This window comes from Phasianus colchicus, chromosome 5, assembly GCF_987193195.1.
Source record: "Phasianus colchicus chromosome 5, bPhaCol1.hap1.1, whole genome shotgun sequence".
NCBI classification, from domain to species: Eukaryota; Metazoa; Chordata; class Aves; order Galliformes; family Phasianidae; genus Phasianus; species Phasianus colchicus.
The window spans coordinates 25,138,286-25,162,617 of NC_143440.1; the positions used below are offsets into that span (position 1 = coordinate 25,138,286).

General features: G+C 41.8%; 1 protein-coding gene across 3 annotated transcripts in view; it reads right to left on the minus strand.

The window, feature by feature from the left end:
• Window positions 1-24,332, minus strand: part of LOC116229186 (transmembrane protein 263-like) — a 219,389-nt gene that overhangs the window by 84,697 nt on the left and 110,360 nt on the right. The window lies entirely within an intron of this gene.

The following is a 24,332-nucleotide window of genomic DNA, read 5'->3' on the forward strand; positions in this document are numbered from 1 at the left end:
AATCAACTCTTTGAAAGGGTTGATAACTGCAGAACGAGGGGAAATGTTTTAAGTTGAGGGAGGGGAGATTTAGGTTGGGTGTCAGGAGGAAATTCTTTACAGAGAGAGTGGTGAGGTGCTGAAACAGGCTGCCCAGAGAGGCTGTGGATGCTCCGTCCCTGGAAGTGTTCAAGGCCAGATTGGATGGGGCCCTGGGCAGCCTGGTCTAGCATTAAATGGGAAGGTTGGTGGCCCTGCATGTGGGTTGGAGATTCATGATCCTTGAGGTCCCTTCCAACCCTGGCCATTCTGTGATTCTGTGCTTGGGAGTCTTTTCACGTATGCAATCATATACGACTTCACATCCTTGTCTGATTTCAAATAGCCCGTTTGTTGATTCAGAAACTAGCAGTATCCTAATATATAGTCCTACTGATGCAAGTCTTGGCTGAACCTCAGGATACTTCTTGGATGCTACTAACACAGATACCTAAGTTGACCAGCACATTTAGCTCCAGCCTAGCAGATCACAGAGTAAGGATCTGCCTCACAGACACCTCCTACCTCTCACATTCAAACCACAACATGGTAGCTGCCCCTGGATGCCCTGCTTTTTAAAATAATCACCATTTGTCACATGCTAACATCCACCTCCCTCTTTTGTCAGACTCCTGAGGGTTTCCAGACAGCTGCTTAATGCTTGCTTTCTCCAGGGATTTATATTTTCCCATATGCTAGTGAGCTGCAAGTTGAACTATTGTGTAGTGTCTCACATGTCTGCCAGAAGAAAGAAACGTGATGGAAACTTGAATTATTGCCTCTTATTCTTCAGGATATATAAGAGTTTTTCCTCATTTTCAGAATGCTTTTCTGCTACATTTGTCCTGCTCACTCTTCTTACGAAGTCGGAGCAGTGTAAAAATGGCATTGGCCGAGTCAGCAGAGGAGGAAAGGCAACCTATATCAGGTCAAGCAAATTGCAGCAGTGGGCAGCCCAGCTGGGCTCCTCATCACAGAAGAGCAGTTGTGCGCTGCAGACAGCTTTACCTGGGATTGCTGAGTGCCCCTGCCAGGCTCCCATCGAGGCGCAGAGGACAAAAAGTATCTGTAATAAGCTCCATTTTCCTGAATTGTCGAGGAGGAGGAGATAGAAAATCATTCCTATAACACTCCTGGAAAACTTGAAGAGGTTATTGCTATGGAAACTGTTCCAGCAAAGCAGGTGCAGAAAAGGGGAGAAGCAGAAAGAAGCGTGGAGCACAGAATTCTAATTCTTAACACCCTAAATGAAAACTGCACACCTCAGGCGACACAATCTATTTTGGATAACATCAACAATTTACCCTTGGTTTTATATAAACAAAACCACAGGTAGAGGACAACAAAGTGAAAACCCAAGGCTATGCTGGTGAGCTCTAGATGAGAACCATATGAACATAAAACAGAGCACGCTATATGGCAGTAGAGAAAATCTGGTATAGAGTGGGACCAGCTGCTTTCTCCCAGTTGAACTAATCCGAACTTTACCGTGGAACTTAAGTTAGGAGAAGGATAGAGGTAAGGAGCTCTGACTGGAGAACACCAATGGCTGTGCCACAGAAAGAAAAAAACTGCTGCAATGAAAAAGGGATGGGTCAGTGAAGAAACAAATCAGTTAAAAAATCAGATGACAAAGAGAAAGACTTCACTCTACAAATAAAACCATAAGCCCACATCAACTGTTCTGCGTCATAACACTAAATATGAACTCTGTTCCTTTGGGTAAATACACATGTGCATAGTTCCACATTTTTGTCAATACAAGAGTGCAGCCACAAATGTAAAGCACTGTGGTAAATGTTCCATCAGCACTGACTGTGTCTTGAGTTTGGCTGGCCAAACACACCCACAAATGGAGGCCGCGTGTAAAAGGGTGGAGTCCTTTTGGCTGAGCTGAAGATCTCCAGGTGAAGACTTTTTTAATGGAGGACAGATTACCAGGGGTGGAAGGAGGGTGATGAGTTAAGAAGCTTTTGGAGATCTTCCTATATTCATGAGAACAAAAGCCAGGCCCCCGGGACAGAATTTTAACGGCCCTTTGAACATGGCCTGTATCCCTATTGCCCGAGCATCACCTGAAACCCCCAAATTCCTGCTACTGTCCCCAACAGCCAGCTAAAAGGGAACCAATCCAGTGGAAGAAGTCTGGGAAAACACTGCACTTTTGCGCACAGCACAGCTCCATCACAATACAAAACAATGCTGTGTGCTTGTAAATTTAACAAATGCAAATCATTTGTTCAACTGTAAGGCACTGCTGAGAATGATTTACCTTTCTTAGCCAGAGAAAACCTGCCAAAATAGCACCTGCCAGGCTGCACAGGGTTAAGCTCAGCACTGGCCGTACATTTGTACTCAAGTGTCTAAGCTTCTACTGGAGGGGAATTTTACAAATAAACTTGCAGGCTTTGCAGATCAATTTTCTACTTCGTTTTATCACTCTTTTCTCACAGGCAGACCTGATGCTTTTCAGCTGCTTTTTTTTTTTTTAGATAAGATTTAAAGTTTTAGTGCTGATTTTGAAACAGTACGGGCCCCTCTGTCCCCCCTTTTCCCAGTACTTGAAACCACATATGGAGTTTTGGTGGCATTTGTATTTCCTTCAAGAGTATTTAGGAATAAACAGCTATGAAAAACATTACCCTAGGGCTCCAGCACTGCAGAGCAGGCAGTGCAGACCTTCACTGTCTGAATACACAGCAAGCATTTAAATGACAATATTACATTAGAGTGGCGGCTGTAGCCATGTAAATAATTGTGCATTGTCCCTGCTCATTGATCTGTTCTCATACGTGCACATGCACACATCTGAAATAAAAGCTAAAAAATCAAACCCCAGACAGTAATAATCTAATAAACTCTAAGTGAATCAATAGACTACTTAACAGCAGAGAGATAAACTGCATTTAATAAGAGTTAGAAGGAACAGAGAGGAGGCTGTGCAGCTTTCAGCCAGCAATATCAGCAGCACGGTCAGAGCGAGGGACAGAAGCCTGAGGTGGAGAAGAGAGCCCACAAAGCACAGGGAGTACTGCCCTTAAAGGGAAACAGAACGTCAGATTCAGAATGCTGGTTTTAAAGCAACAGGACAGGTAAAGTCTAACAGAACTCAGTACATACCTGGGAAAGGGTGACTTTCAAAGCAATTCGTAAATTTAGTTTCTGCTAATGCAAGGGCTCTCCTACGGATGTGCAGTAGTTGTACAAAACCATACAACTGTACATTCTCATACAACTGTAGCCCTCTGGTTCCACTGTAAGGAAGCACTAAACATTTTAATTACAAAGTTGTTTTTAGGCACCGGTGGCATTTAAAGACACAGAGACTAAGCCAAGAAAATTAAGTGATGTGCCAAAGCTTAAGAAGAATCAGCAGCAGAGCTGGAAAATGAATTAATTCTTTTGACTGGAAGTCCTGCGCCCCTTTTCTAGTTGCATTGTGCCTCATAATCTCCAAGATAACAGAACTGACTTCAGGAGATTACAGGTTCTTGTATGCAATGCAGGCAGAATACTAACAGAGGAAGTAATGCACAGCAGGACCATACATATCAGGGCATTACAATTTCATCTCATCATAATGTTTCTCACCTCCAATTTATGAAACCTCAGCAACAGTTCACAACTATTCTAAGCTGTGCCAACAAAAATACCAACAGAGGAACACACGTGGGATCTGCTATTTCACTCCCTCTTCCTAGGTCAGGTCTGAAGTATCTTAGGGAAACATGGAGAAGTTGTTTGCTTTTTAAAAACAAAACAAAACTTCCAGACAACTTAACTTGTTAGCTTACTTCTTCTTAAGCCTGGACTTTTATACACATCTAGCATAAAAATCACATTGCAGTACTCAGTGAATTTTGATGTATTCAATTTGGTTTTGTTATTAACCGGGCTCTAGGCATTGCCATTTTGACTCTTTGCTATGGCTAGCTCTCCCTGACAGATTTTCCTGGCAGTGAGAACCTGAGAGAAAGTTGACATGTTTAGAGAACAACTGAGTAGATTCATCCCTGAACCCACTCCCTTCCAAGTCAGCAGAAGAAACAGATGAGCCATCACCCAAACCACTCTGTTTCTGTCACATAGCAAAGCCCTCCAGAACTAATACCTGGCACTCGTGCTCTGTTTTTCCTCTCAGCTGCACGGACACCCCACAAAAATAATCACAGGAGAAAAGTTCACAGATCTTATCAAGAGCACGTGCTCTGAGTCTCAGATGTAGGGCTGTGCTCGGTGCCAGAATCACTCCTACTCACAGTCTCACAGTTATTAGCCAAAGCAGCTCCAACCATTCTGCTCCAAGAGGACAATCCTCAGGGCTATCATCCACACTCAAGGCCCCACAGTGCAAGTACATAAAGCCTGACACACACAAGCTTTAACCAAGCTTTCTGCAAATCCAACAGGTAGAGTGTACCATTTAAAAAAATTCTGAATGCAACACCCCTCACTGTAGCTGAGACTTTTCTTTCAATCTTTAGTAGAAGGAAGGAGAAAGGAAGATGCTTTACCCGTACTAAAGGAAAGCTGGGCTCCCCACTGCCTCAAGCAACCAGCTACAGAAGCTCCTATCATCTCAGACTAGTCAAAGTTCCATGAAATTGAATATATTTTTTTTGTCTCTTGCAACTTTCTGATGCTGCCCTGGGTCTGAAAAGAAAGTACCATATAATACCAACCATAGTGAGAAGTCAGACCACCCCTCTTCCATTAAGGACTTTTTGTAAGTTCTAGTCAACCTCAAGAAAGCAAAGTAAGCGTTAAATAATTTCCAGTATGTGGTGAAGGTCTTGTCTGACTACAAAAATGTATCACTTAGTGCTGCATTACTACTGAATCATTAAAGATTTTAAATTGTGAACCTTTTCTTTACCTCTTATCTCCTCTTTCCAAATAACGTTTTCCATTTTCTCGTTCTGTTTCCAATGATTGTTACAGTCTGCTCAAAGAAGCAGATGACTGACATCACTGACACAACGTAAGGCTTCTGGAACTGGAGGCACCTCATGGCATCGAGGCAATGAGCTGGCAGGGAGAACCAACTGCCCTGCCAGGCAGCATGGTCTCTCTGAAGCCCTGCACAAAGCTTTCTCCTCTGTCTTCAGGTCACATTTCCTGTTGCAATTCTATCTGTATAACAAACAGATGTAGCGACGCTTTCATTCAATGGATGGGCCACAGACCCCGCTGGCTTTCCCTAGAGGATATTGGGCATGGCCTACTTCCCAGCACAGAGGGAAGAGGCAAACAGCCAGCACTTCTCTCAGCAGACCTACCACTTCTTTCAGGTAGCACTGAGTGTTCACTGCTGCTTTTATGTCCATTGCAGAAGATGACTTAAAAGCACTTTTTGAAAGAAGGTATAATGGGGAGTTGGAAGAAATGAGAAGGAAGACAATAGGGTAGAGCATCGCTGCTGATTCTTGGGTTTCTTTTTGCAAATCCTCAGTCTCCCTTCTTCCCTCTTCCGGCAGAGGCACTGTGTGCTGAAAGCTGCATTTTGGAAGTACTGCTAGATAATCAACAACGGGAGATAAAAAACTGAGGCATATGAAAAAAAAAAAATGAAAAAAAAAGAAGGAAGACACAAAATTTTAGCTTTTTTTATACAAAATAAGATGTATATTAGTCCTTATAGTTCCTTTGGTTGAAAAACCAATAAGAAATAACTATTGTTTTCATGCAGAGAGAAAAGCAAACAAACCAACCAACCCATGTGGATTTGCAATCACACTTTTCTTAACTGTCTCAATCTAAAGTCCCAACTACTTCCTTTCTCACTGGAGTAGATCAAAAACATACTATCAAGAAATACAAGCAAAGATTCATCTATTCTAGGGACTATCAGACTAAAATCTCCAAAACCAGCATTATCCTCAGATCTTTTCTTTAACAGCTTTTTAAAACCAAGATGAACTGCATCATTTTATTGCTGCAAGGGTCTGTTACTTCCCCTTTCCTCCATCTTGTTCTCCTTTCATTTGGGAAAGGGTGCATTTACTGGGGGAAGAGAATAGCCCTGCTGATTCTCAGTACACTACAAATTCTTCAGTTACTGTTAGGCAAAGTGAAAGAAAACTGAAAATCAGGCTTGCTTTAATGCAGCATAGGCCCAGCACCTCTCTCCTCTGAGGAAAAAAGTAAGCAAACAGGCAATCCTACCTGCTGTGGTATGGAGTAAAAAAGAAAATTGGAGGAAAAAAAAAAAGAAGAAAAGTAGACCCAGATACACAGCTTTCTAGTTTTTTAGCATAGCAAAAAAGCAACATTTGAGTGCAGTGGTTCAGTTCAAAGAGCAGCCCAGTTTTATGTAGGTAATTACAGCATCCAAGTACTAACATAACCCTACTGCACCTTGTGAATCTGTTCTGTATCCGAACACACCCAGATAGGAGAAGAAACAAAAATTAGAGACAGGAAAAACGTTTTGTAGCATGTCAGTATGCAAATCGACAGAGGAGATAAAGCTATTGAGTTAATGTAAAGCAAAGCAAGGAGCTAAGCTGGCATGTTACAGAGCAGATTCCTTCACTCTGATGATGATGACTCCAAAAACTAGCACACAAGTTATTTTGTGAGGAATAGTCCTAGACTATACAGTGAGATGCTAGTCAAGTCTTCCAAGCAGTGACATGCACACTTATGAGTTCAGTCAATGTAGGAAAATAATAAGCACACTTCAGAGAAGAACAAAGGAATCAGTAAGCAAAGGAGAGGGAGAGGATGCCCAGATGATGGAAAAAATGCATATGGGTTATTACATAGCAAGAAACAGGGAAGAGGATTGAAAATGCCAGGCAAATAATAATATACGTATTTTTAAAAGCACTGGGACAAGCTACTCACTTGCCACTGCAGCAACATTCACCTTCCCAAACTCAGCTAAAGCAGAGAAAACTTGTAAAATATTGTTCTCTTTTACCAGCTGCTAAGAATTTTAAAGATACAGCCTAAAAAACAGAATTAATTGAACTATTTTTGTTCTGTGCACTGAAACTAAATATTACCTTGACTCCAAATGCTCAAAAAAATTCTGGTCCATTACTTTAAGGTATTTTCTCCACACGACTGTATTCATTCCAATTGAAGTTATTCAATAAAATTAATTACATTTGTAATTCAATTAATGAAGAAGTGCATTCTGTTCAAGTAACCATAAAAGAGAAGCCTGGATGCAGACTCATTGCTAGTTAACTTATCTCACTTGAAAACAGGAAAAGTTTTCAAAACCATTCCCAGCAATGAAGAATCAAGGCAGGTCAGCAACAGCCCTGCTGTCCATCAGAGCCACTTCTCAAAAGATTTGCTTCAGTTTACCCTGGTGGCAGCAAAATCCCAGTCCAGTTTTCCTCACCTGACAGCATAAAGAGCTGCTGTCAAGGGACTGGTGGCCATCTGTGGCTCCTATCTACTTCTGCTATGCTCACTAATTTTGGTGACCATTTGCATGACTGTATTGACAGCTCAAGTGGAATGAAATTCATCTGGCTTTAAGATTTTCCCCACTTCCAGAGCTCTGAATGAGCAAATGCTCCCTGCCATATTCTCTGGGTAGCTTTAGAGGACATCTTGATTTTTTGCAGAAAAAGGACAGAGGACGAGGTAATTATTTTGTTTCTGCTTCTCTCATTTACTGGCCCTGAAGGTCACTGCCAGTTTTTAAGAAGGATCTGCTTTCTCTCTAGTATAGACTAAGATGAAGCCACGAAAAGGGGAAAAAAGCATTTCTAAGCAGTGAGCAGCCAAATCAATTAGGTTTGTTAGCATGAAATACAAGGACATTTGAATCATATGTCATTCACAGGGACTTTATTTAATAAACACACAAAGTATGTTTTTGGAAGGACTTAGTGCTTCCTTGCATTCATTAATCATCTATTTGCTGGCCTTTGCAAACCAGAAAGCTGCTTCATGTTCCACGTGGGCAAGACACACTTGAAATGACGTAAGATGGTCACTGCTCATTTGCAGCTCTACTATGTCCCTTATCACTTACTTCCAGCTGCAATCCAAAATCTTCATAAGTTAAGGGGGAAGGGTTCTCTCTCTGTCATTTTATGTGTGCTTTATCCTCTGGAACATAATCATTACTCTTTAAACAAGCAACTGCTTGGTATGGCTCCTCAGTCCCTCCCAGCTGTGCACCTGCCAGCCAACTGGTCAGCCCACAGACTCCTAACTCCCTAAGCAAGATGCTTGGTACTTTTCACCCACGCAGTGAATTAGAGCTGTGTCATGCTGTGGATGACGTGATTCAGAGCACAACTGAGGAGCCTGAAACTGACTAAGTTCGTGATCGCTTGCCGCTAGAGCAGGCACATACGCACCTAAGGCAAATGCAAAGGATGAATGAAAAGGTCAAACACACACTTCAGCCAGCCAGGGTATTAACAAGGGGAAATGGATTCCTTGGATTTGGACAGGTTTGCTTTTCCAGCGCACCTCACATCAAGTCCATACTGTCTGCAAAACAATTTCTGGGAAAGACTGATGCTTCCTGCTTCACAACACCCAGGGCCTCGGGCTCAGTCCCACGAGCACTCAGAGCCGGCAGAAGCTGGCACTACTGCTGGGAGCAATTCTCCTCTGGCCTCCTCTCATCCCGCTGAGGCTGGGAATGAGAGACTGGGGCTCACCAGGAACTCACAGTCAGCGCCTGGACTGATTCACTGCAAAGCTGCACAGCTGTCTGCACTGACAGCAGAGAGAAGCAAGGGAATGCATGGCTGGGGCAGAAGCAACTTCTCTCGGAGGCAAAGCTGCCTGCCTCAGACACTGTCATGCTGGAGTCAAACCACGGCCAAAACATTAAGAGAAGTTTTTGAGCTGCTTCATCAGGGAAAGCAGAAATTCTTTGACTTACTTCTAAAAGCAGGTGCAGCAGCAAATCCTTTCTCACACGAGAATGGTTCTGGAGCAAATAGCCACACACACACATAATTGCATGTAAAATGACATACCTGCATATAGACCTAACCAGCATGGCTTTCGTACAGCCCACAGTTGAGCTTCCCTTCCTGAAAGCAGAGAATCTGCTTCACAGTTGTCAGTGTGTTTACCATAAAAGCCGCGAACAGACGGCAGTAGAGCTGTCCTTAATAAGAAAACATTGTACACCCGGTTTGCAGTCTGTATGATGTGCTTACTTAAAACAAACACCACCACAAAGCAAAATGCAAAAGCTCAGAACCCAGCAACAACAACAAATAAAACCTGCTCCACTTTGCATCAAGTAAATCATCTCCCTAGTTTGTGACAAGATACTGCGGCATCTACTGATAGAACAGCAACCTTATTTACATCAGAACAAGATTACATGCATCAGTATGAATTTACTTGCAACTAAAAGCATTCACAGGAATTGGCATCTTTTCCACATTATAATCTGTGCTTTGAGAACAATTATATTTCATCATAATATGGAAGCCTGAGAGTTTCAGAAATTTTCTTTCAAATAAGCAGAAAACACCACAACATTTATGCAAGAACAAAGCTATTGCTGGCCTGAAGAAGTCTTATAACTTCCAAAACCAGCAATAATCATCCTAAAGCATGTGAAGTCTCAGGCAAAGGAGAACCTAAGCATGAAAGACAAATAGATATCATTTTGGAAATGGCCCCTGCCCTTCATGCTAGGAAACAAAAGACCTCGTGATTTATTCTATAAAGACAACATTTCTAATGACTACAGCTGGTCGCTTCAGATAGCACAAGAGCAAACCAAGCTGTCTGTTGCAAGGAGTGGCTACAGTGTGGCTGGGAACCCACAGTGCCTGAGCACAGAACCAGGAAATTGCTTGGGTTGGGAGGAACCTCCAGAGGCTAACTGCTCAGCCTTCTCTTCAGAGTCTATTAATTAACATAGAAGCCAGCTACATATGCATAAATGAGAGGAGAAACTAATTTCAGGCTGCCAGGTCTAAATTGACCAGTGGGTGATCAGGAGGGAATTTTTCTTCACTCTCTTCTTTCACACTAATCTATATGAAATAACTATCATGGGAAAGGAATTTACTTTGTGATCTGCTCTGGAATCTCAGGAATAAGGGGGAAAAAATAGGCCTAACACAAAGACAACCTAAAACCAGCAAACCAGTCTAACTTCCCTAAGCCCAACCAGAACTCTGCACAACTCTACAGATTTCAATTGCCAGCCACTCAATAAGAAGACCGCCTTATTTAGCAGCTCCTTGTGGAAGACATCATCTTGCTCCCATCGTCTTCTACAGTCCCTGCTAGAACCTGTCTGCTTGCCTTCTTCCCCTTGATTTCTGCTGCTCTAACCTGTGCTGTCCCAGGCAGTCTGGCAATCCCAATGGGGTTAGTGAGCTGGGATTCAAGAGAGTTCTACAGCTACTGACATGATGAAAATAGAAATGGCTTAAACAGCTTTTCCATTAAACCAGTGGTCTTCTGCAACTAACACTGTGTGGACAGTCCAGAATAGGTGTGTTTTGTTCTCTTGCTTTGAATGGCAACGTGCAGGAGTGAAGCAATGCTGCTGAAGGCATGGCATCAATCAGAGTAGCATAATGACAACAGTTGGTATTGTTTGCCCTGTGCCCATAAAAGTTAGGGAGAATGTGCTATGGCTGAGAAGCTACCTTTGCCATTTGATATTGTATATTAGCAACAAATAAAGTTCATTAAAAATGCATTTTCAAAATAGCTTAGATAGTAACCTACACCAACCCTGTGAAAAAGCCAACTGAGTTTCAGCCCTGAGGTCTTCATACAGAAAACACGTCTAATCAGACAACATCAAGGAGACAATAATTAGAATTGCTTCAAGAGGGTTTTGATGCGAGGAGAAAAATACTATATATGCTTGTGAATGTCTGTATGAATGAATAACAGTATTGGTTGAAAGACAGGCATCATGAGACTCCAATGGCTTCTAAGAAGGGGGTGACATAACTTCTTACGTGAGTATTCATTCAAGTTTGACATGGGCTTGGTCCATAGGACTGCACTCTGTTAATCAGTGTAACACATGTGCTGGCCAGCTCAGCATATTAGTGGTGGATATTTTCATTTCCAGTTTGCTAATCTGAATACAATTCAGGCTAGATTCCAGCCAAATCTTCATATTATATACATATAAAAGTAGTCTTCTGTTCTATGTGGAGTTGGGGCTCAACACCTAATTCCTAGACAGAATTACTGAATTTTCACCAAAGCAATTTAAAAAGTTATAAGTATCTTTCTCTGTACTATTACCTCTTGAAGGATCAGAATGGGTGGCTTAGAATGGAAAATGTTCTTCATTTTTTGACAAACCTTTCTATCTTCTGGGAATAACTAACTTTAGTTGAACTCAAAATCTCTCCCAAGCTCCAACCATACTAAATCCTTTCATAAATCCACCTTGACCATTTAATCTATTAACAGGCCTGCAAGAGCCACACTGAAAACTACTTCTAGGAACCGTGCACCTTATTAGTATGAAAACTGTAAATGAATAAGAGAGCCTGTCATAAAATGTTCCTTTCTATTCAGCTGAAAATGAAAACACACTGGATACATGAAAAAGAAAGAAATTATCCTTGTTAAGAAAACTCCTTAATAAAAAGAAGAAACGGCTCCCTTTGTGGATTTCTTTCTTCTTCTCCATGTACTGGCAAGTGTTCAGTAGTACAGGGTATTTATTTTCTTTATTTTCATCTCTTTCTTCAGGTCTGACATACAGGCACTTACCAGATATATGCTGAGGCTCCACACTGCAAATAGACTCCTTTGTTAAGCAGTATTTTATGGGCCTTGTTTCCAGAGACAGACAATGCTCTGACCTCTTGAATCACAGCTCCTTTAGCGAGACGGATTTTCCCACCTATCAAGGACAACCTGAGAGTACTGGCAAGAGCCCGGGAATTGGGCACTGAAAACCATGTTATTTATGAGTGAGGGAAAGATTAAAGAACACTTTGAACTTTGAAATTAACAATGACTCTGCCATTTAAGTCTGACAGAGCTCAGGGTTGCGCTAAATGATAAATACAACAGTAATGAAAAACTCCCTCCTGTGCCATTCTACATGCTGTTTGCTCTCAGTTCATTTTCATGCGCATCCTTCAAAAACACAGAAGAAGAGATTATTTGAAAGTCACCATAGGTCTTGCAAATTGATTATGTTTATGGTCTGAAGCAACTTAATCTACTAACTATAACATTACCAATCATTTGGATTTTGATACAGACTGTATAATATTAACAGTATGCATGAGGCCTAAGATCCCAGAGTTATGTGAGAGAATATGAGAAGAGTCTCATCTCAAGTATAAGTAAAAAAGCAATTTGCGTGTGATCAATAAGAACAAAAACAAAAAATACATACGTTATTTTCATATAATACATAAATAATATATTATATTACTTTGTATTATTTGTGTACACATAAATTCATAGTTGTATCGACTCATTATTATGGCAATCTCCAGATGGCATCTGACATTCCTGAATCTTCTCTCCTCTCCTCTCACAGTGTCTTCTCCACAGACCACAACTGAAAGCCTCCGGTGTCTGACTTCAATTCTTGTGGGCATACGTACATTTTTAATTGTTGTTAAAAAAAAGTGCTACCTTTTGCCTCGAGCCTTCATTCGTATCAGGATCAGGAGGACTGCATCATCCACCAACTGAAGTGCAAAATTATTTTTCAGTCATAAGCCTATCTCAAAGTATTTAAAACAGACACTGGGTATTATGACATGGGAAAAGATTATGAGCCTATTTAATTTTCCTATGTCTGCACTCTAATATTCTGAGTTTTTATATTCTTAGCACAAGAAAAACTTCAGTTATGTCACGATTTAGAAAATCTGCCAATGTACAGGTGAGAAATCATACAAAGCACTGAAGATTAGCTCTGTATGTGTGTCAGGCTAAAACCTCCACTACTCTGAACATGTGGCTTTTTGTGCTTGATAATGGAGATTCAATCCAGTATGCAGAGAAGGGGCAAGGGCTAATGATACAGGGGTGACACCGGAAACATTCTATTTGGAGAGATGCATGTGAGGCTCAGCTACGTTATCATCTAGAACAAGTGGTCTACAAAGCTAAGTACGCTACCTAGTAAGGTAAGGAGTGACCATGAGAGAGATCCAAACGAGAGGAACACCATCAGAAACAGGGCACAGATTTATGAATTGATCATTAACAAAAGTAGAGACACTCACTCCAGGACGATAGCACGAGTCCCTGATTCAGAAGAGAAATCATTAGCAGATGATAATCCTGGACGCTGTCATTGAAATGCTTCAGAAGTGAGACAAGACTGTAAGAAAATCTGAATGACTGGATAATCAGTATTACTTGCAGGGCCAAAGGAGCTGGGGTGCGACATCACACTTCTCTGATAAATGGCAGATCTACACCTCAAACACTGCTTAAATGAAAGAAAATCCAGAAAGAACAGGTACCTGAGCTGCCCTTTGACTTGAAGAGACTGAAATTACACAAAGGTTCTCAAAAGATTTTAAGAAAAATGTACTTTTTCTGAGTTTAAAAAACTACAAGAGAATCAAAGTTTTCAAATTCAAAATAAAAGAAAAAAATGACAGATTAAGAATAACTGCATGCCATGGATCTGAATGAAAATTATTTAGGGAAACTTAGAACTCCATGGCTATTCCTTTAGTGCTGGTTAGATCACACCAGAAACTACATAAGAAAGAAAAAGAAAGGTCAGATCTTTTTTAATGATCATTTTACGGCCGGACAGGAGCAGGGTACAGTCTGTGACTCAGGGTTTATCTCTTAGGTCACAAACAAGCACACTGTTCTGCAAGATGGATAGTGCAGAAAGCTGCTGCACAGGCAGACAGAGAGACGGTCAACTTATTGTCCCTGCATTTTTCATTTAGCAGTGAAAATACTATCTTTCCTCTGTTCAGTCACAGAGTCAAGCAAGACAGCAGAATAATTTATCAGGCAAACCCTTGAAGGCTTCCTCCCAAATCTAAGCTCACCCAGAGCACTGTGTGCTTTCTGTATTGGTTACAGATGTCAAATATTCAAATATCAGTGGTCAGCATCTTCTTAATATGAAACAGGCTCACCTGGAGGAAATTCACAGACCTTTACAAACCTTTGCCACCTGCAATGCAGTAAACAAATATAAACAAATACTGTTTTTTTCTCCAAACACCCCATAACAACATGGAGATCAGACTACTACTGACACTCCCACACAATATATAAAAGCCACAAGTCTCAAGTACTTTCAGAATGTGAGTAGCAACTGTACATTTTATTTTTAAAAGACATCTGAAAGATCTGGTCATTGAATTCCTCCCTCTGCTTATTTTTCTCTGTTGTGTACAGGCATCTGTCCTTGTAGTCCCTACCATGTGTAACAATTCTTTTTTCCATGTGTGCTCTTCATAAGGCTAATCAGAAAGCATTTTTCCTCTGCTGTTTACCTCTGTGTTCCTAACCTCTCAATTTCTGCATTTCATTATTCTAAACAAGATGGAATTGTATTTTTGAAAGTGTTTGTAAAGGGAAGAAAAAGGGCCTGTACACTCCTTTCTTACAGAGGAAAATACTTTGCTCTTCTGGGTCAGCAGCTAGCAGAGATGCATTGACACAGCTGAAGCAGACGCTTACAGAAAACCCTCTCTTTGTAGAAGCAGCAGCAGAACGAAGCAGAGCCTCACCTCACTGTCTCCACAGAGTTAATCCATTAACTCTCCTTTTTCTTCAGCCTATTTTCCTTGAATTTCTAGGTCAAGCTACCAGACTTCATCACTGGGACCCAGGCTGGAGTGCCTTCAGACTGTTACAGCATTGCAGCACGGGGCTGTGAGATCCCTGTGACTGCTGGGAATGGTCCTGTGGGCTGGGGCAAACCATCAGCCAGACCACGGATGATGCCATCGGAACCTTCCCAGTTTTTCTTTTTTAAAACACACAAAGCAACACAGAGCAAGGTACAGGCTGGGACTGTTCCCAGCACTTGCTGGTAGCTCTCTCTGCCAGCATTTATGATTCCTCCAACCTCCTCTTCAGGCCAGCACTGGCACTTCTCTTTCCTCTATATTTCTTTGCCTGCTCGCTTTAGTCTGCCGGGAGCAAAAAAGGTGGGAGCATCCTCATTACCATTCTAGACACAAAGTCGTCTTTTATGTCATCACCTAGACAATATTAACTTTATTTCAACACCTCTGAATACTCTCATTAGGCTGTTTCCTCTCTGGTCTGTGATCTGTTTTCTGCTACAGCTAAATGTCATAAAACCCAGCACTACCTGATAGTCAATCTTTCCCAGCCACCTCTCCAGTGCTCTTTACCGTGGCTCACCCGGTTTCTATGAAATCCTCTAGAAACAGACAGGCATTTGGTAGACACACATCCTGCTGCTATGTTTAAAAAAAAATAAATCCCAAGGCAGCCGCCAGTCTTTCTCTCCCTATGCAAATTCTCCCTTTGAGTGACAGCCGGGCTCCCACTGCTATCTGCCTGAAATGCTAGGCTATGCGTACCAACAAGGTTATCACTTCAAACAAATTCTGCATTTTAATCCAGTTTGTCACCCTTCATATCCACTTGCTTTAGTTAATGTGTGAACAGCCATGTTTACTAACCCGATCCATTACAACAAACTAAAATTCCAGGAGTCCATTTCTGCAGGAAACGTTGCTACTCTCTCTCTTTTCCTTCCAGGCTACCATGCACAGGGAACACCCGTTTGTCACACGAGCCCTCTGCCCCTGAGGTAAGTGATCTGACTGGTAAGTGGTTCCCTTGGATTCATCACCCCTATGTGGCTGAAGCATCCGCACAACATTTGGGTTAAAAAACAGAACAAAAATAGATGCATCTTCAGTAGCCCTACAGAATGGCTTCCAGAATGCTTCTGCTTGTGCACCTCTACTCCACTGTGCTCTGACAGCTGAACTGCTCACAAAGAAACCCAGTGACCTTTCCCCTGCAGGCTCTCATCCTGATCTGAAATCCCAGCATGACTGGGATTTGGTGTAGGGTCTGAGTCGTCAGATGCAAACCCAACTGTTGGAGCTTTGCTAACAGAAGGGCCCTAGCCTCTCACCTGCGTGCATTTACTTACGCTAAAGAGTAATACAGAGATCCCAGCCACAAAGGAAATGTATGAGCTCATCATCAGGGCTTCACTTTCATTGGGGGGATTGAGAAGTTGTAACAATTCCGGTATGAGCCAGTCAAATGCCAATAAAAACAGATGGCTGTTCTCTTGTCACATCACCGCCATCTGCATTATCTCAACTCAAACACTGCTTCTGTGTAACTAGACTGAATGACCCATCCCTACAGGTAGGTATCCAAGCAGTACGAGACATCACAAGGATTTTCCTCTCCCAGTGAGCGCAGCCCCTGGGATCCTGGCAGCCTGGTCCCAGCTCCCAGCCACCGCTCCTCCTCCAGCCCACGCATGTGTTAAACAAATCGCACGGCAGATTTCATGTCCTGAGCGCTCAGACAAGCCAGGAATTTCCAAAGAACTGGAACCAAGCAACAAGGTAGCGTGACAATGATGAAAAAGATTTAAGTAGGTGGCAGACAAGTTGCACTGGTCATCTTGAACAGAGAGAAATAAATTCTTTATGCCATCCACCACGCTGCTCTATTTTAGGCTATTTTAAAGAGTTCTGAGGTATTTTATTGGTACTATTTTCCATATGGCCTATAAAACCAGGTCACCTTAATACTCCCAGTCCAACCGTGCATGCCTTGGAAGCAAAGGGAAATTGTAACTATATTTTACAACCTGTAACGTCACTAAAATAGTTCTTAAACGTTAAACAGCTACAAAAAAAAAAAAAAAAAAATCAGGTTTTATTAAAATCCCAGATATTTTGGCACCTTCCAGGATTAGAAACAAATGTGTGTATTCTGGCAACATTGTTTTTTTCCAATAAAACTGCCTTTTAGTGCCTCTTACAATTCTGGAAATTACCTAAGTAGGCAAAGCTACTATTTGAAACAGAAGTGAGCAACTGGTGCCCATGGCCTGCAGCCCCAACCCTACACAGTTGTAACCACTTGAGCTAACACTTGTACCTCTGAAGAACCACATTCACTTCATTACTACTCTCTCCATGTCACCGTTTCTGCATATAATGAATTCAATTACAAGATCGGAGTCACAGACAAAAAAAAATCTATAAAGACTTGAAACCATAACAATAGTGAAATGAGCAGAAATAGAGAAGATTAAAGGAGTATAAAATGTACCGTCCAAGGGATCTAAGGTTTATACTAAAATGCACACGTCTGAGAAGCACTACGTGACCAGGTAACTAGAACACAGTTTGCACGTATATGTTCACTTAAAGAAACCAGATTGTACATGCAGCACAAATACTGATATTGCCTGACTTTTGAGGATGAACATATGAAGAACAGCATTCTTAGGCTTCTCCTTACATTGCTTTTTGAAAATGGATAAATAGAAGTGATAGATAGTGATAGAAGACTCCATACATAACACCAAAGTCCATCATAGGGCCCTCTAAACTATAAAGCCAGCAAATCAAAAGTATGTCTCTCCTGTTTTCTTCAGAGCCAGACACTTTTTCTTGGAGAGGTCACGCAAAAAATCAGGTAAAAGGTCTTCAAGGAATCACTCTGCAAGCACCAAACCAGCCTTCATCGGAGAAAGCAGAATCACTTCTTAACAAGGAATATTTCCATGATAAATTTTATTAACTTCCTACTCACGCTATCCTACTGATAGTACACAGTTCTGAAAACAAACAATGACTGTCTTCAGGGACCAATGGGACATTATATTCACCTCTTTTGTACTCTAAGTTGTCCTCTTGATATTTCTCAGGAGTATTTACCTTTCAGTGAAGACGCTCAAGAATTTAAAACTTAGTCTGACAATGTGAGCAAAATTAAGTAACTGGATGCAGCTTACTGAAGTGAGAACACTTAGGTAACTGTAGCTCCAAAGGAAATTGACACCACGTATGTATGTGAAATATGTGTGTGGGAAGATACATGGAACACGATGGACAAAAATGTGTGCCATTCCCCTTTTTCACAGGTAGGAATATCCTTTCTGTTCCAGCTGGCTGAAATTTCCTCTGCGCTATGCATTAGAGATCCTTGCTCTGGGAAAGGAACAGACACTGCTGGCAGGAGAGGGGAGCCTGCTATACACCGTTACACATATATGCACAAATACTAAGACAATACATCCAACTGCGTTTAGACATAAGACATAAAATGTCTATTATGGATTCATTACGCACTTCCTTTCTATTCTTTGAGAACAGACCTTCAGCTTCACAGAGGAAACTGACATGAAATTGGAGTGTGGGTTGGAAGCAAGAGGATAACTTCAATATGATGGAAAAGTACTCATTTCGTTTTCTTGTGAAGACTGAAATGAGACAGGCTAATTATACGTGGGGAATGTGTCCTATCCCCCAAGACAATGAGTATTGAGGGCTTTATCAAAAAGAACATGTCAGAAACACCTTTTTCCCACAGTTAGATTGAAGTTGCACGTGTAAAAACAACTGTGTTTCAATCTGAAGTGATACCAAATAAGCCAATAGCTGTTCGACACTCATTTTCCATTGACGCATTACTTGAAGAGCTCATAAACATAAGTGAATACCACAAAACTGCTCCCTTCTACTCTACCAGGTTTACAGACAAGCCAGAGTATGGTCACTTTACAGAGAGAAACAAAGGGAGAAGAATTTGTAGAGCCTACATTCTTAACACCTTTTGCTTGTAAAACCTCAAATTTGGCAGGGGAAGAGGGAGATGGGCAACACGGTATATTGCTTTTCTCAGTGCTTCAGGAGCAGATGGTACCAGCCTTCAGACTCCTTGTGACCAGCTGAAGGGGACAGGCATAACTGCGTTCCCATCATCCCCACAATTTCTGGAATAACCAAGTCCCTTGGAAACTCCTGCACATAAGCTTTGTCTATTTAAGCAGGGACAAAATTCCTGCTGTGAGTTTCAAAAGAGCTGAACCACAGCTGCTGAAATCAGGAGCTGAAGGCTGAACTCCAAGCTGTATGCTTGAACACTTAAAGCAACTCATTCCTCATAAGCACAGAACAGATTCCACTAAAATTTTTAAGAGAAGCAGATGTCTTATCCTCCTGAAAACATCAGGTTAGATATCAGTAGAACACCAATAACTTAAAATCAACTGTCAGAGGAGGAATTAGACTACTGTGCTCTCTTTAGGAAATAATAAATAAAAAGGTACAGTGAAATGAGAGCAGTTTTACGTGCATAATGCATGTTATAACTTAAAAATAGCATTATTGCTGCATAGGAAGACTACCATCAATAAATAGCCTGTTCTAAACGACAGCATATTAATCATCCTCTGATGCCCAACAGAGGAAACTGGACAATCTGCAAGAAGGACCAATTGCAAAAGATGCTGAAGGAACGCTAATGAAACTGTTTCAGTTCTTGTACTTAGCATGTCAGTGCTTTAATTGAACTGCTAAAAAAGACATTTGCACCATTTGTCTTGTAGACAATTACTGTAACTCAGAAGGGAGTGGCATTTCCTCTACTTTTCCAAACCCTTCCAGCTAGGAGTTGATATCAATCCCTCAGTGGTCAAACAAAATGAGTTGCTACAAATGGCAACTGTGTTCTGAGTGACTGCAAGAGTCATTCAACTTTCAGAGGTGTACAAGGATGAAATTTCCTTAAGAACTTCAGGTTCCACAAACCACAAAAGCAGAAGTACATAGAGGAAGAGTCAAGCACTCAAATACCATCAGAAATCAGTGCAAGTGGGAAGCTAGCATCTCAAGGGTCTCCTGAAAATATACACCTAGATGAAACTTTCCCTTAGTGCACTCAATGTCACTACCAGAGATGACATGCTGCCTGTTCTACAGTTCCTTGCAATGCACCACAAGTAGCTTTACAGGGCAAAAAGACGATAAGGAACAGGCACTGCTGTTAGCTAACATCAGCAAATATCTGCAGGAATGGCAGGCCTAGTGTGCAATAACGGTGAAGTCCTTTATTAAACAACCTGGTATTTACATATCTTCATTAATAGTAAGATGCATTAATAAGCAAGAGCCAGTGCAGCAGGGAACCTCTCTGAGGCTCTCAGGGGATCAATTAAGATAGACTTATCTGAAATAAAGCTGTTTAAAAGAAAACACGCAGTTTAATCCAGGGCAAGGGAAAGTCTCTCTATAGAAATGGCTGCTTCTCAAACCAAGTTGTCATAAACCTCTTTCTCTTATTTTAGAAGCACGTTATAATCATAAGAGAAAGGAAAAGTCTGGGCTGCAGTTTTTCCACTTGTTGCATACTGCCATGTATAATGAAGGAATACATCAACCTGAGAAGATGACCTTGCTTCAGTCAGCAAAACACAAAGTTTCACGTCGGAAGCGGTGACAGTCATTTTGTCATCCAGTGAAGCTTTGCCCAAAATCTGCCTCCCACAAGGCCCAGATTAACCTCAGAGCAGAGATGGCCTTTGCTGAACATGAGCACTGCTGGATAAACAGCAGATGCTACCAGTTTTACGGTCTGGAGACCAAGGTGAATCTGGACATGACAGATAGGTGATGGCTTAGTCTAAATACTCATCTTGGAAAGGTTTCCTTGAGGGATGTCCCCAAAGATCCTAAATAAGACATGTTCTCCTGCCAACAAGTGTTGTGCAAATAGTCTAATTAGGAAGTGTTCTCTGCTGCCAGAGGCAGCCCGCTTCACAGCTTGGTACTTCTGCCAAACCACAGTAAAGGCAATGTGCCCCAACCTTTAAGATGTCTAATGCAGATTCTCTTGTTGAAATGCTAGACATTCTTCTCCGCAGACTCCTCTAGGTGGTATTCGAGTTAATCTTTTAATTAATCTACTTGGCAATATCATTAATCAAGGGTGGACTCTGCCCTGCTTATTACAAGACCCTCTGCATTTTGACTTCCCTCACTAGATTTAATTAATATTGTAGTTGGATGAAACAGCTTATTCTATTTTAAGACCAATGTTACTTTTCCAGTGTTACTAGCACCTCTGCTTCAAGTAACTAGGACATATCCACATTTCTCAAGATGGTAGCTGGGGTTGCTGAAGAAGTGAAAGCTCTCAAGTTAGATATCACACAAGTTAGTGTGGAAGCCAAGCTGAAAAAAGACCAAAGAAAGACACTCTTTGGTGACATGTATCTGCCCTGCTTAAAATTTACTGTTAGTTTCCCACAATGCCTCCTTTTTATAGCATCATTATCACAGAATAATTTACAACCAGCCTCACCAGTTGCATTAACAGTCTCTTGAAAGTTTATAAAAAGAACATTGTAGCAAGAAATGTCAATTAAAAACATGTTAAAGTAGATGCACTTGGCTGCTCCAAGAGACAGCCCTGTTCCAGTCCCATCCTGCAGGAGAAATAGAGGTGGCACATACAGCCTCTACACTGTTTCCAGCACCCTTCATGGGTGAGCAAAGGACTTCAAAGAGAACGTCTTTCTGGTTTGACAGATGATCTCCAGGATGAAGGAGAATAGAGGAGGATCATTAAAAGGAGACAGCAAATTATCTCGAGGACACATACACAAACCAAAAAAAAAAAAAAAAAAAAGCAGTAGACATCTGGAGACTGCAAGAGTCACATGAAATCCTTTGGTTAGGTATAGTTACTTAAACATTACATGGAACTTGTGATCAGAAACCTCCTTTTCTAAGCTCAGAAAGTATACTAACAGGTACATATACTCTCTTGATTATTGTAAATGAAAAAAAAAATGCTGTGCTAATTTGCACAACATTAATTTATGTAAATGTAACCAAGCCAGGAGAGTTCAGGCTCACCTTTCACCATTCCTGAATAAAGCAGGTATCTGAGGGAAGCAAGACAGAGGTAGCAAATTGTCTGTAGTAACATTTAACCTCAAGTGGATTTTATTTGCAGAGCAGGAGAGCAGAAAGAGAGTGGAGAAAGGGCTTATGCTGACAATGCCATTGGTCCATTAACTACAGCAGCTGTGCTGCTGGAATGATCAAACTCAGGTTTAACAGCAGAGCAGTCTTTTCACTTTACAAGGAAGGCATAGAAAAGGCTTGATCCTGCTTAAAAGTTTCCATTGTAACTGGCAAGAAACAACTCATTAATGAAGTTCTAAGATCTAAAAGAATTAGTATTACTGACTGACCACGTCACCCAAACATAACCTCCAGGCTCTCTAATTGCTCTTCTGTTTCTCTCCACACCACTTGCGCAAGAGAGTCAGGGATGTTAAGACCACATTCACGCACTTGACGAAAAAAATACAAACGGCATAAGCTGAAAGCCTTGAAAAGCCCCATAGGCTGATGGAAAAAAAATGTGAGGTCATTATGCTCCAGTATTCTTCTCAGCTGCCCTCAGTGGGTATCTGTCATCATTATAGTACTCTGAATCATAATGGACTCCAACCGTTTAATAATGATTGCAACACCCTTCCTAATGAGGTTGGTGCTGCCCTCTGATGTGAATATTCATAAAACAGGGCTGGTAATGGGTTCTGTCTTGATTAGCAGGCTGCGGTTCTGTATCAAGTCTGAGAGACATCTTTTGATGCAAAAAAAAAAATCAAATTAAATCCTTGTTTCAAGCAGAGTAAATGAATTTGACTTTCGGTGATCAAGAGGGGAAAAACTTCTAATTAGACACGCAAGCAATCATCTTGTTCAGTGTTCTTTCAAAGAAGGGCTATAGGGACGCAGAATCCTAATAAACCTTCCCTCAATCACCTTTTAGATAAATGTTAAGGATTAAAATTAAATGTAATTAAAGTTCACTAATCTGATACGGTTTCCATTGATAGCCCTTTTTCTTTTTTTCTTTCCCCTCTGCCCTGTTATCCTTCGCTCATTCCCGAGTCCTTCTCCTCTCCCAGCAGCTTCATCTCTTGCAGCAGGGAAGGCACGAAGGCAAGCTGCTGTCTGAGAGCCAGAGCCCAGCTGCAGGCAGGTGGATGGACTGGCGCCGGCTCACGCCGCTCTGCCCCACGCAGTGTCGCAGCCCCTGCTGCAGCTGCTTCGGCATCCACGCGTCGGCATGGCCAAGCATGGCTAATATGAAGTGCCTCCTGGGTCACTGGCTTAATGCTGCTAACACTTCTGCATCTGGCTGTTTTTTTCTTTTTTAAGGAAGAGAGGGACACCTTGTCCTCCCTTCTCAATTGTTGACAATTTCACTTCATCTATAGAAAAATAAATGGAGTCGGCCTTTATAGGATGTACGCTTCTGTCCATTAGCCAACAGAAAGACTTCCATTTCTTCCTAGGTCCAGAATGAGGCCATTACACTTCTGGGGCACCCCTTAATCCAGCCAGCCCACAGCGCTAGAATTCATGGGGTTGCCCTTATGAGTAAGAAATTCCTGTCTCATAAACAAACACTGCAGCGGTGCTGCTGTTAATCCAGCTGGGTGGAGGGTGACTGATTTGAGCTAAGCTTCCACTTGCTTTTGCAAAGAAAGAAACCAAATATTTATCCCTCTCTGTTCATGCGAGATGCTCGCTGCACAACAGGAAACAGAAGGAAAAGAACAGGCTAAACAGATTTTGTTCACCCATAGGAACTGGACTAGATAGGAGCTTTAATGATAACAAATAATACCAGCGATAATGAAGATTTTGCACACCAACCTCAGAGTCAGAGCAGACAGGCATCTGCAATAAGAGATTTCTATCCAAATGACGAGGCTGGGGAAAAATCAAAGGTAAAACTGGAAGCAGAGGTCAGCAGGTCTCCCAGCCTCAGTATAAAGCTCAATACATGTGCATTTTACTTTTAAACGTCTCTATGAAGATGCTAATTTGAGACACTTCAGCGCAAACAGAGTTTCAGGTAGTGCTGATCTGCATGAAGGGGACAGGGACGGGACTGCCAAACACACGGAACAAACATCATCTCAGAGGCAGGTTTTACCCTGCTCTCCTCCATCTACAATCAGCCAGAATTAACTTGGGCCTGCCTTCCCTTCCCAGATGCTCAGAAATACACTGAAATCATGGATTCATTACCAAACCCATTCTCCATGCCCTCCCACCCTGCCTTCCTCTCATTAGTGCAGGCTGCTCCCTTCCTTTTCCTCACCAGTGCTCCGGAGCAGCAGAGCACGCTGTTTTCAGGAGCGCTGTTTTCTCCTGCTGGCCGGTGACATTTTAAAACCCCCTGCACGTAGGTGCTCAATTGCCAGAGCGTTCGGTATCTCGGTGAGCAGCTGCTGTGTCACTGCCAGCCCCCTCCTGCTTCAGGCCTGTCACCCGCCAGCGCAGCCCTGTGCCAAACCCAGGGACCACAGGGGCTGGCAAACAGATGGCTTA